This window comes from Mus caroli, unplaced genomic scaffold (assembly GCF_978045245.1).
Source record: "Mus caroli unplaced genomic scaffold, Mus_caroli_1 scaffold_34, whole genome shotgun sequence".
Lineage (NCBI taxonomy): Eukaryota > Metazoa > Chordata > Mammalia > Rodentia > Muridae > Mus > Mus caroli.
In genome coordinates this window covers 2568298-2580512 of record NW_028227289.1, presented here as the reverse complement: position 1 = coordinate 2580512, position 12215 = coordinate 2568298, and positions in this window count along the sequence as shown.

Here is a 12215-nt window from a genome sequence, read left to right as displayed (position 1 = left end):
GCACAGCACAAGTTATTGGGACAGTAGTTTGGGGTTTTTGTCTTTTTGTTTTTGCTTTTTGTTTGTTTGTTTGCGTTCTTTTGGTTTTATTTTTGGATTTTATCTTTTTCATCTTCACTTGTCTCTGATGCTGTTTATACAAAGATAATTGTTTTTTTAACTGAATACCATTCTCTAATTGAAAAAAACTTGCAGCTATTTTTGTTGACATTCTGAATGCTTCTAAGTAAACACAGTATTTTATTAAAAAAAAAAAAACAACAACAACAACAAAAAAAAAAACTAGCCATGTCCATATGCCTGTTCTTTCAGCAGTGGGGAGAATAAGCAGGCAGAAGTGAAGAGTTCAAAGTTATTTTTGGTATGCAGTAACAAAGCCTAGCTTGTCAGAGGAAAACACAAAAAAAGTTTTATGTGAGACCAGGACAGAGCAGAGAGGGGAAGTTGGCCAAAGGAGAAAGTGGAACTAAGATTACCTAACACTAAGAATGCTTAGAAAAGTCAATACAAATATGCTAACTTCCTAATATTCAAAAATAATTTAAATAAAGAACCTTATATAGTGTACAATGCTCATCCTAAAATCCACAGGTTGTCAAATAAAACGCCCCATCCAAATATAGACGGCCCCGAGTCCGGCTTCTTTGAGCTGAGTAAGCCAGTCTGCCAGTCTGTCAGTGTGCGAGTCCACCAGTCCGTGATTCCTCCAGTCTGCCAATTTCCCCTCTATGATCCTAGCAGTGAAGAGCATAAGACAACAGTTACTGTCGCCTTTATAGACCAATCTAGCAGAGAGAACAGGAAAACGTTGCAGAAACTTGAAGAGTTACAAGACAGGTCCTTGAGAGGGTTAGTGCAAGAAGCTGAGAAGGTATAGCATAACTAAGAGTCAGAAGAAGAAATCTAAGTATTATATTCCAGGATTACAATATTTGGTGGAACAAACCATTCACAACTGCGTGCTTTGCCAAAAGGTAAATGCTTGCAGAAGGAAATCTGACCCAGGTAACAGACTCCAAGGAGATAGACCGGGAGCCTACTGGGAAGTGGACTTCATTGAAGTAAAACTGGGCAAGTATGGTTATAAGTACGTTCTAGTGTTTGCAGATACTTTTTCAGAATGGGTAGAAGCTTTCCCCACTAAGCAGGAGAAGGCCTTCATAGTTGCCAAGAAGATACTGGAAGAGATTCTTCCTGGGTTTGGAGTACCCACGGTAATAGGGTCAGACAATGGCCCCTACCTTAGTTGCCAAGGTAAGTCAGGGAGTGGCTGTGGAGGTCGATTGGAAATTACATTGTATCTATAGACCTCAAAGATCAGGGCAGGTAGAAAGAATGAATAGAACTCTAAAGAAGACCTTGACCATGTAGACTGGGGCAGGCTAGGTGGTGTTCCTTTTCTGTTTAGGGTCAGAAATAACACTTCCCATTTCAGTTTGACTCCCTTTGAAATCCTGTATAGGACCCCATCACTCCTACCTCTAGTTGGGGGACATAACTGAGCCAACATGCCATAGTAATAATGACTTATATGCTAAGTTAAAAGGTCTACAGGTGGTGTGAAAAGAAGTATGGTCCCAATTGGCCGCTGCCCATGAACCCCGTATGCCTAAGGCATCACATCCATTCTAGACTGGAGACTTAGTCTACGTGAGGTGACATCATGGCCAGACACTTGAGCCCCGGTGGAAAGGACTCTACTTAGTACTGCTGACCACTCCAGTACTTAGCTGTTAAAATGGATGGAATCACTGCCTAGATACATGCCTCACATGTGAAGCCTGTCCCCTCAACAGAAACCAAAGTTCCAGAGGACAACCTGACCTGGAAGGTCCAGACTACAGAGAACCCTCTAAAACTAAAAATTACCAGGAAGCCTAAAGATGCGAGTCCTTCCCCAGATGTGGTGGCTTAACATCCTCCCCTAGTGTTTTACCAGCCCCTTTCCCCACGTAACCAAATTTGGCAAATAAAAATTGGGGCAGAAGTCACTATTTGGAGCTTATCCAAGGTCACCACTCCATTTACCAGGTGGGCTGACCTTTCCCCTGACATCTGTAAGTTGGCTATAGGAACCCCTCCTGGTTTGGGCCTGGGGTTGGGGGTAGATATTCTGATACTCAGAAGGCACCTTCAACACCATCAAACAGCTGGCTAAGGAGAGAACCGCTGGGAGGGCAGGGTTGGGGCGGGGGGGGGGGGGAGCACCAGTGGTTTTCCTTTTATTTTTCATCATTATTTTCATTTTATTTACATTTCAAGTGTTAACCCCTTTCCAGGTTTCCCCTCTGGAAACCCCTATCCCATCCTCCCTCCCCCTGCTTCTGTGAGGATGTTCCTCCACCCACCTACCCACTCCCTCCTCCCTGCCCTATCAATGTGGAATTCTTAGTCTTGATCCTTGGGTTCTTGTTCCTTTGTCTGCCTCCCTCTGGTGTTTGATTGAGGACATGGCAGTCCTTTCCGATTCTTTTTATGCTGGGCCAGAGGTTGACTCTAGAAAGATGCTTGGCTTCTGTACATCTGAGCTTAGCTTGTCATTTGTCTGGGCTGCTGTTTGCAGCATGTGTACCACTGATCTCAGGCAGCCTACAACACAAGCAGTTGGGAGAAGGTGTCTGGCTGCACAGTGTCCTATACAAACTCAGGGATAAGGAAAACAGGCAAGGTAAGAGAATCCTGAAGCCTGACTAGGGGCAGAGATGCCCACATCAGACCTCTGTGCTTGTGAGAAAGATTGGAAAGTTAGCTGCATATTTTACAGCTGTTGATCCTCAGCTGTGAAGGCTGCATCTCAGGCAACTGGCCCCAGGGTCCCTGTTCTTTGGTAAATTTTTCCTTTGATGAGTGTGAAATGTCCTTCCCTATCTCTTTGGATTAATTTTGGCTAAAAATCTATATATTAGACATTAAAATATCTACTACAGCTTGTATCTTTGGTCTGTTTGCTAGGAAAAAAAATTTTTAGCCATTCACTCGGAGGAAATAGTCTATTTTTATTGCTGAGGTGTGTTTCTTGTATGCAGCATAATGATGGATCCTGTTTTCACATCTACTCTGTTACCCTGGATTCTCATCTTTTTTTTTTTTTTTTTTTTTTTTTTTTTTTTTTTGGTTTTTCAAGACAGGGATTTTCTGTGTAGCCCTGGCTCTCCTGGAACTCACTCCGTAGACCAGGCTGGCCTTGAACTGTAAAATCTCCATGCCTCAGACTCCCAAGTGGTGCTGGGATTAAAGGCATGTGCCACCACTGCCCAGCTACCCTGGGTCTTCTTATTGGAGAATTGAGTCCATTGATGTTGAGAGGTGTTAATGACCAATGATTGTTAAATACTGTTATTTTAATGTTGTTATTGTTATTGTTGGTGGTGATGTGTGTGTTTGTGTCTGTGTAATTTCTTTGTTTTTGCTGTTATGGAATTATTACCAGGGTTTTCTTGGATACATCTGACTATAATTATCCTCCTTAGGTTAGAGTTTTCCTTCTGATATTTTCAGTAGGGTTGTTTCAATTTGTATTTGTCTTGATATATCTTGTTTTCTCCAGTGATGGTGACTGAGCATTTTGCTAGGCAGTCTAGGTTTACATCTCTCATTTTCCAGAGTTTGCAGGATAGATTTTAGAATCTATGTTAAGAAGTTGGGTGTAATTCTGATAGGTATGCCTTTGTGTGTTACCTGGTCTTTTCTTCTTGTCATTTTAATATTCTTTCTTTTTTTAATATTATTTTATATTTCTCACATTAATATTCTTTCTCACATTAATATTCTTTCTTGATATGTAGACTTTGTGTTTTGATTTTTATTTAGTGGGAGAAGTTTCTTTTCTGGTCCAGTCTAACTGGTGTTCGATAAGTGCCTTTGGCTTTGGCATCCATATGGTGGGTAAACCAAGCCAGGCAGCTGTTGGGGGTCAGTGCTTAGAGCTGCTGACCTGGATGGATCAGATTCCTGGGTAGATCCAGGGGCTGCTGACAAAGGCAGACAGGGATTAGAAGAGGTTACTCAGCAGACTTTTTTCTGAGAGAAAAACCTTAATTTACTGGGGCTGCCAAATTCTGGCCAACAGAAAAACTATAAAATCTTTTAAATCTTTAGGGCTGGGGAGAAAGAGGAGGAGAAAGAGGAAATTTACACACACACACACACACACAAACACTCACACACACACACACTCACACTAAATGGCTGAAACAAAAGGCAGAGTCTGATAACTTCATATACATTCATACGTACATACATACATACATACATACATACATACATACATACATACACACATACATAAATGTATACAGACCTACAGACAGACATACAAATACTCACACATAGAATGGTTAGAGCAGAGCTCCAAAACCAGCACTAAGTATTCCACACATACATATAACTGAATTGGTGGATAGATGGAACAATGTTCCAATTACCTTTTGCACAAACTTTACACATACACACATAGTTGATGGATGGGACAGACATGCTCCAGCCACATCACACCAAGTTTTTTTTCTTCCATATCTTATATATTCCAGCAAAATCTTTTAGGCAGTATACAATTACAATGTGATTACATTTTAGTTTTCTTCTAGTAAGTGATTATGAAAAAACAGTGTGTTTCCCAACACCTTTACAAGTAAGAACATTACACAGTACAGGTAAAAGAAACCAAATTATTCTATTAAGCCCACATACATTTGTTATAGATTATTAAAGTTATGGATGAAACAAAAGGCAGAATCCAATAACTCCATACACACAAATATGCACACATACATTCATGTATATATAGTCCTACAGACAGACATATACATATTCACACAAAGAAGCAAGCTAGGTTTCTCAGCCCGTTTCTCTTCCTGGCAGATAGCAATTTGTGGTTACAAAGAAAAAAGTAATTATTTTATTATGTATCTTTAAAGGAATCTTATAAAAATCTGAAAAGAACCACAAATCTAAATGTTCTAAAAAAATCAGTCATATCTATGTTAAATCCTCAAAAATGTGTATCTTCTCATCAGCCATTTTTTCTTCATCTTTCTTTTTTTTAATTAGGTATTTTATTCCTTTACATTGCAAATGCTATCCCCAAAGTCCCCCATACCCCCCACCCACTCCCCTACCCACCTACTCACACTTCTTGGCCCTGGCATTACCCTGTACTGAAGCATATAAAGTTTGCATAACCAAGGTGCCTCTCTTTCCAATGATGGCCAACTAGGCCATCTTCTGATCTCTCTCTGTCTCTCTCTGTCTCTCTCTCTTTCCTTGTCTCTCTCTCTCTCTCTCTCACACACACACACACACTCTCTATCACTCTCTCTCTCTCTCTCTCTCTCTCACACACACACACACACACACATGAATAAAAAAAAAACAGAAGAAAAACAAAAGGAATCTATGGACACAACAGCAGATTCCTCAAGTGTGTTCTCAGGGGAAACTTGAGCTTCTAATACCAGCAAAAGGAAGTAACCACTCGAGCAAGAAAAAATCCAGGAAAAAGTCTCCTATAAAATCTTTACCTTTGGGGGAAAAGTGATACTTCTCAGTCAGATGATTCCATATCTAGCATCTAGCAGTTCTGAGGAACTCGAGGAAAGTGACACTAAAAAAAATCAAAAGGAAAAAGAAAGACAAGAGTGTCCATGTTCCCATGCTTGACCCTGAGGTACAGGAGAGGACAAGCAAGTACAGGAAATGGAAGGTGGCTACTGATGCCAGGTCTGCTGAGATCTCAGAGGATGACTAAGTGGGAGAGCTGCCATCCTCCTTGCCACTGATTCTTAAAGAGGGATGCAGGTGACTCCTGGAGCACAAAGGTCTGACATCAGTCAGAGTTGTCCTGCCACCGATACCTTTTTTCCTATTATGGCTTGTTAATATCCACCCGACCCCACCCCCACCTTTTTCTTCTAATTCTATTCATGGATTTTAGATTTTCCCTGAAACCAATTGAATCAATTCCCCAATGAAACACACTTCTCAGGGACATACCCACTTGCCAGTTTTTCTTTCTGTTTTGATTTTCAAGAGCATATTATTTCCCCATGCTATATACTGTGATCTTGATAGAAACCAAAATACCACTGGAAAGTGGCTGGTACAGCAGTTGGCTTTTCATTAAGAGGAAAGATGAAGTGACATTTTCAGGATTTTTGAGGTTGTCACTGGTACTGAGTGAAATCCTTGAAAACTCAAGTCTGAGGGTCATAGTTCTGCCACTAATTGGTTGCATTCTAGAGCAGATTAACAAACCTCTCTAGCCTTTTTTGGGGGGGAGGGGGGCTATAATACAAAGATACTTCATGAGTAGCATGATAGACACCAACATTAGAATACAACAATGCTGACATCCCACGAAGTGGCATTTTATAGTTCTAACTAAATTTGTGCTCTTTATGGAACATATTTCTAATAAAGTACTTGTTCTTAAAATACAAGAAAAATCTCAATCTAGCTTTACTAACAACTTTATTTTTCTAAATGTTTTCTGAGGTTGGTAGTCATTGGATACAATCTATATCTTCTCTAGGATGTTGATAGAAATAATTAATCATGGTATCACAGCAGCAATGCCTCTAAAAGATCAAGCATTAGTACAGGGCCTGAGATACTGGTCAGTGAGGGACTGGAAGCCTCCTTAAAGTTTTCATATAACTCTTAGATTAATAGGGCTCTGAGGTTAGCAATCAGAGCAAAACTCCTGAACAGCACAAAGTTCTCAAGACACATATTGATTGGGATGTGCCACATGAGGGGACCTATGGGTTACCTATGGTAACCCATGGGCTGCATTCCATTAGTTCTAAGGCAATTTGTCATTCCTCCTGCATGGCCCTTGGCAAATAAGCTTCTTGCATGTGTATAGCTCCTCTTTCTTTTGGCTAGAAACATTTTTATCTCCATGATTTCCTTGAGAATATTTGCTGTGTTTGGAGCTGGGACTGACTATTCACCTTCTATTCCTATTATTCTTGATTAGGTCTTTTCTTTTTTCTTTTCTTTCGTTTTTTGTGTTTTGTTTGTTTTTTGGGCTTAACAATCTTTGCTTTTGTTTTATTTAATTTTATTATTAGATATTTTCTTTATTTACATTTCAAATTTTATTCCCGTGTCCTCATTTCCCTTCTGAAAACCCCCCTATCCCATGGTATCACAGAGTTCTTAGATGTTTTGTGTCAGAAAATTTTTAGATTTAACATTTTCTTTGACTGGTGTATCAATTTTTTTCTATTATATCTTCTTCACCTGAGATTCTCGCTTCCATCTCTCATATTCTGTTGGTAATGTTGCTTCTGATGTTCCTGCTCTCTTCCCCAGGGTTTCCATTGCCAGGATTTCCTCAGTTTGTGTTTTCTTTGTTGGTTCTACTTTTATTTCCAGGATTTTCTGTATTTCTTTAAAGGGTTTGCTTCCTCTTTAAGGCCTCTATCGTCTTTATAAAATTGGATTTGAGGTCATTTTCTGTGTTTTGCTTGTGTTAGGATACCAAAGGCTTGCTGAAGTTGGGTATCCTTGTTCTGAAGGTTTTACCTTGTCCTTGTTTTGTTGATTGTGTTCTTTTGAGGACCCTTAGACACCTGGATACCTTTAGTCCCTGAATGTTCCCTTTGTATAGGTATTGAGAGAGGCTTATACTCCTTGATCCTGCTGTGGCCAGCCCCTTGAGAGTATTCTTGGGATGTATGTTTCTAGATCAGCATGTCTGATAAAGGTAGGCTGAGAGGTTGTGGGAGAATGTGCATCAAGCAGGAATAGCAGTCTACTCCAGGCACCTGGTGGTGCTTCAGAGGACTAAAGGAGCAAGTAAGATGGGTGCAGGAAGGGAATTTTACCTGTATGGTTCCAGATAAGCAGGTCTGATAAAGGTGGGCACAGAAGTGGTTGGATGATGAAAATCTGCCTGGGATAGCAGGCTGCTCAGGGAAATGGAGTGGCCCAGAGCAGCAGCAGGGGTGCTCTAAGCACAGATATTTTAAGTAAAGTTATAAAATATCTTTCTGTAGCCTCTTCAAGCTCCATCATGTTATCTACCTCTTCAGCCTCTCATTTGGCTTTACCCTCTCTTCCTCAAACTCCATTACCTTTCCCTCTTTGTCCCTTCACAGAAACTCTGTCCTACTATTTCCCGACATATGGGGCCAAAGAAGAATACAATTCTTTTGAGTCAATAAGCTATTTTCAACAAATGAAGAATTTTACAAAAGATTTAGAAGACATGTTACCTAAAGAATGGACCATGTAATTGTCCACCATGTGCAAGAACTGTCCCCACAAACATCTTAGTCAGCTGAACTACCCTAAGGTTGTTTGTTTGTGAACATAAATTTGGTGATTAAAAAGAAGGTAGAATTCAAAAAGGAAAGAAAAGTAGAGAAGAAGAGGAGAGAAGAGAAGGGGAAGGGGAAGGGGAAGGGGAAGGGGAAGGGGAAGGGGAAGGGGAAGGGGAAGGGGAAGGGGAAGGGGAATTGGAAGAAGGGGAAGAAGGGGAAGGGGAAGAAGGGGAAGAAGGGGAAGGGGAAGAAGGGGAAGAAGGGGAAGGGGAAGGGGAAGGGGAAGGGGAAGGAAAGAAAAGGAAAGGAAAGGAAAGGAAAGGAAAGGAAAGGAAAGGAAAGGAAAGGAAAGGAAAGGAAAGGAAAGGAAAGGAAAGGAAAGGAAAGAAAAGAAAAGAAAAGAAAAGAAAAGAAAAGAAAAGAAAAGAAAAGAAAAGAAAAGAATACATGCTATCTATAAAAGGTTACCCATGCCTCCAGTAGATAACCCTATATTAATATACTTGTTGGCAACACTAAATGAACTCACTGAGTTTATTTAAAAAAGAGAAATAACATGAAATTTAGAAGTAATAGTGGTTGGGGTCACAGGGGAAGAATTGAGAAATGCAAATTGTAGGTGGATTTAAACAAACACATTATATGCATGTATAAATTTTCAACCTATTTTCAAAACAAGAAAAGATAATTTAAAAATAAATTCCCAAGACATGGCCTCTTCCAGTAACTTCTCAATATTTAAGTTTAGAACATAACAAGCTCTTTCCGTGATTCCAAATAACAAAAGATGAAAACAATAAAATTTGGTTAATGAGATTTGTAAAATTTTTGAGGTAATGTAACTGTTAATGAAAATAGTTGATTGGTCACTATAAAAACGTACCAAACTAGAGCTGCACAGAGTAGCACATCCCTGTAATCCCAGCACTCACGAGGTAGAGGCCAGAGAGAGGTGGACTCTGTAAGTCTAAGGCCTGCCCAGACTGATAGGGAGTGTTAGAATAGCCCAAGGTACATAATAGAAAAGAACTGGCTCAAAAAATGAGGAGTACCAAGCCTCTCCTCATTATTTGGAAACTTTTCATTTAAATATATTGTTACATATAGTCGCAATAGGTGACCATTAATAAAAACAAAAAACAAAACAAAAAAACCCAGTCCACTCAAACCATAATAAGAAAATACACATTTTATTAAGAGCTACAGTATTTAGTACTAATTACTAAGAATCATAACCATGAGATTTAGTGAACTAAGAAAAATCTAACTGCCCATAAAGAAACCCACTGGAAAGTATTCCCTTACTGTTGTATATAGTAAGTGTGCTAATATTTCTTGGCAGCAGAAGCAAGATGTTAATACTTATAATCATTCAGTAAATTTACCTACAAAAATTTCTTGACCAATTTTCTTTTCATTATATGTAATCTTGTGAAGATAAAATAAATAACAGACCAAAAATTACAGTGACAATCTGGTGCCCAAAAAGGATGTGCTGTACACTAAGTCCCCAACTTATTTCCAATTTCTATTTTAATGATCTGTGATATTTAACAGTGAAATTTATACTCAAAGTATTTAAACAATAGGTTTATAATCTTCCTTGATACTGATGCATATGGAACAGCTTTATATTCCGTAAACTTCACTTAGAGTCAGTGGAATTATTTTTTGACGCAATATATTTTTTTGCCTATATATACACCTACAAGTATTTTTTCATATTAATGAAGTATGTAAGAGGAAAACATTTTAATTGATATTATAGTAAATTCCTCTTTTAGTAATATCGTTTCCTATTATGAAACATACCAACTTTCTGAAAATGTGTTGGCTATTTTGGTGGTCACATTTCAGATACATAATCTGACTATAATAGGAGGCTTATTCTACATGTGTTATTCTACAAAGTTTAAATTTTCTGCCTATTTGGGATGGTAATGGAGGTTGAATTCAAGGCATTGCACATAGCAAATATTCTACCCCTAATTTAGATGACCAGTCTCTTTGAATTTTTTTTTCTTGCTAATTGTCTTGCTAAATAGCCTAGGAAAGGACTGGCCTTGCTAGGGAGGACTTGAATTTGGGGTCTTCCTGCTTCAGCCTCCTCAATAGCTGTCTGTATTACACCTGTATTATTAAGATTTGTTTGTTTGGTTTTTTTGGGTGTGTGTTGTGTGTTCTGGTGTTTTTACTGTATGTGTGTGTGTCAGTGCACCACTTGAGTGCAGTGCACAGGGAGACAGTGGTAAGCAATTATGTGAATAGCAGGAATTAAATCCAGGTCCACTGCAAGAGCTACAGGTACTCTTACCTGCTGATGGATGTCTTTAGCCCCACAATTTTACAGTATAAGAATAATAACTGTATGTTATATCTTGTATGAAATATGTTTACCTTTCAGTCATAGACTGGCTGCTGTGTTATTTTACCTGCCAGAAAATTTTTGACAGTCTAAAGAAGATGATGCAATTGACAATAAAACATTAGTATAGTGTGTGGAGAAACTGCAAGCAATAAATGGTAAGAATAAAAATAGTAGAGAAGCCTAATTGGTAAAAAAAAAAAAAAAAAAAAAAATTACGTTAAAGATCTGTGAAAACTGCTAACCTGTCAGTAAAATCCTTACAATACAAGTACAAAAATCTGTATGATGACCTATTCCAATCGTTGGCTGATGTGCTTATGAGTACAATTCAGAAGAGGATGCAGGTTAACCCTTGAAACTTGATGGCCAGTTTGCCAGGGTTAGTTGCCATGCCACAGGTCCCAGTGAGAGACTCTGTCTCAAAACACACAGTAGACATCTCCTAAGGAATGATACCAGAGTTTTGCTTCTGGTCCCCATACTTATGTACACACCAGTGTACACACATGCACCTTTATAAAGTGAACATATACGAATATTATCCATAACATGATATCCATAAATAACATGATACTGAAAATAACTACTGAAAATGGCAGTTAGGTACTAAAATACAATTAAGTTTCTTGACATACAAGACACTCAAAAGAAAAAAGCTCCACCAACCACAAAACAGGTAAATAAAATATACAAGCAAAGGACATTAAGACAAAATCTTCAAAGAAAACAATACCAAACAAAAAGTCTGCAAGAATTCTGTAGCTCATTTTGTGTTGGCAAACTACTACTTCAGGGCCTAACCTGGTGCGTGATTTATATCCCCAGTTAGACTCAGTTGGAGAAAAATATTTTTTTTCATTGAAATCATGTATTAATTAAAGACAGGAGTGGGAGTCTGTGTCTACTTCTCCTTCAGTGCTGAGAGCCTGTCTGGCTGAATTGAACCTATGTAGGCATACAGTAATATTTTTAATTGAAAAAAACCAGTTTCTTACTGTCTTATACTACAGGGATTAAAGAAATCAGAAAAAAAAAAAAACAAAAAAAACAAATATAGGCTGTTTTAAGTAGGTCTCAATATTGTGTTAATTTTGAAAATGTGTGTCCAAGTATTACAAAGATTAACTAAATGAAGAAAATTAATAATTTTAAAATCCAAAGTAGGAAAACAAAACAAGTGTGGGTGTGTGCCTATGTGGGTATGTGTGTGTTCATTTTCATGTATGGCAGTGTATGTCCATGCAAACACTCCTCACCTTAATTTTCAGATAGTCTTTCACTAAACCTTCAGATTACTGATTTGGTAAAAATGGACTGGTTAACAAGCTCTGAGATTCCTTCTCTTACCACTACCTAACTCCTGACTTTCTATAGGTGTAGTGGGGATCTGAAATCAAGTTCTTATATTATAGAGCAAGCCTTTTATCCCCTGGAGCTCTTTTTATCCATGGCCTTCCCTAGTCCTCAGAAACTATCAGCTTTCAATTTGTAATTTTTTAATTTTTTTCTCCATTTTTAATTTTTAGCATTTTTTATGAATCGTCTATGGTTTTTATTTTCCTTTTATAATGTTGAAA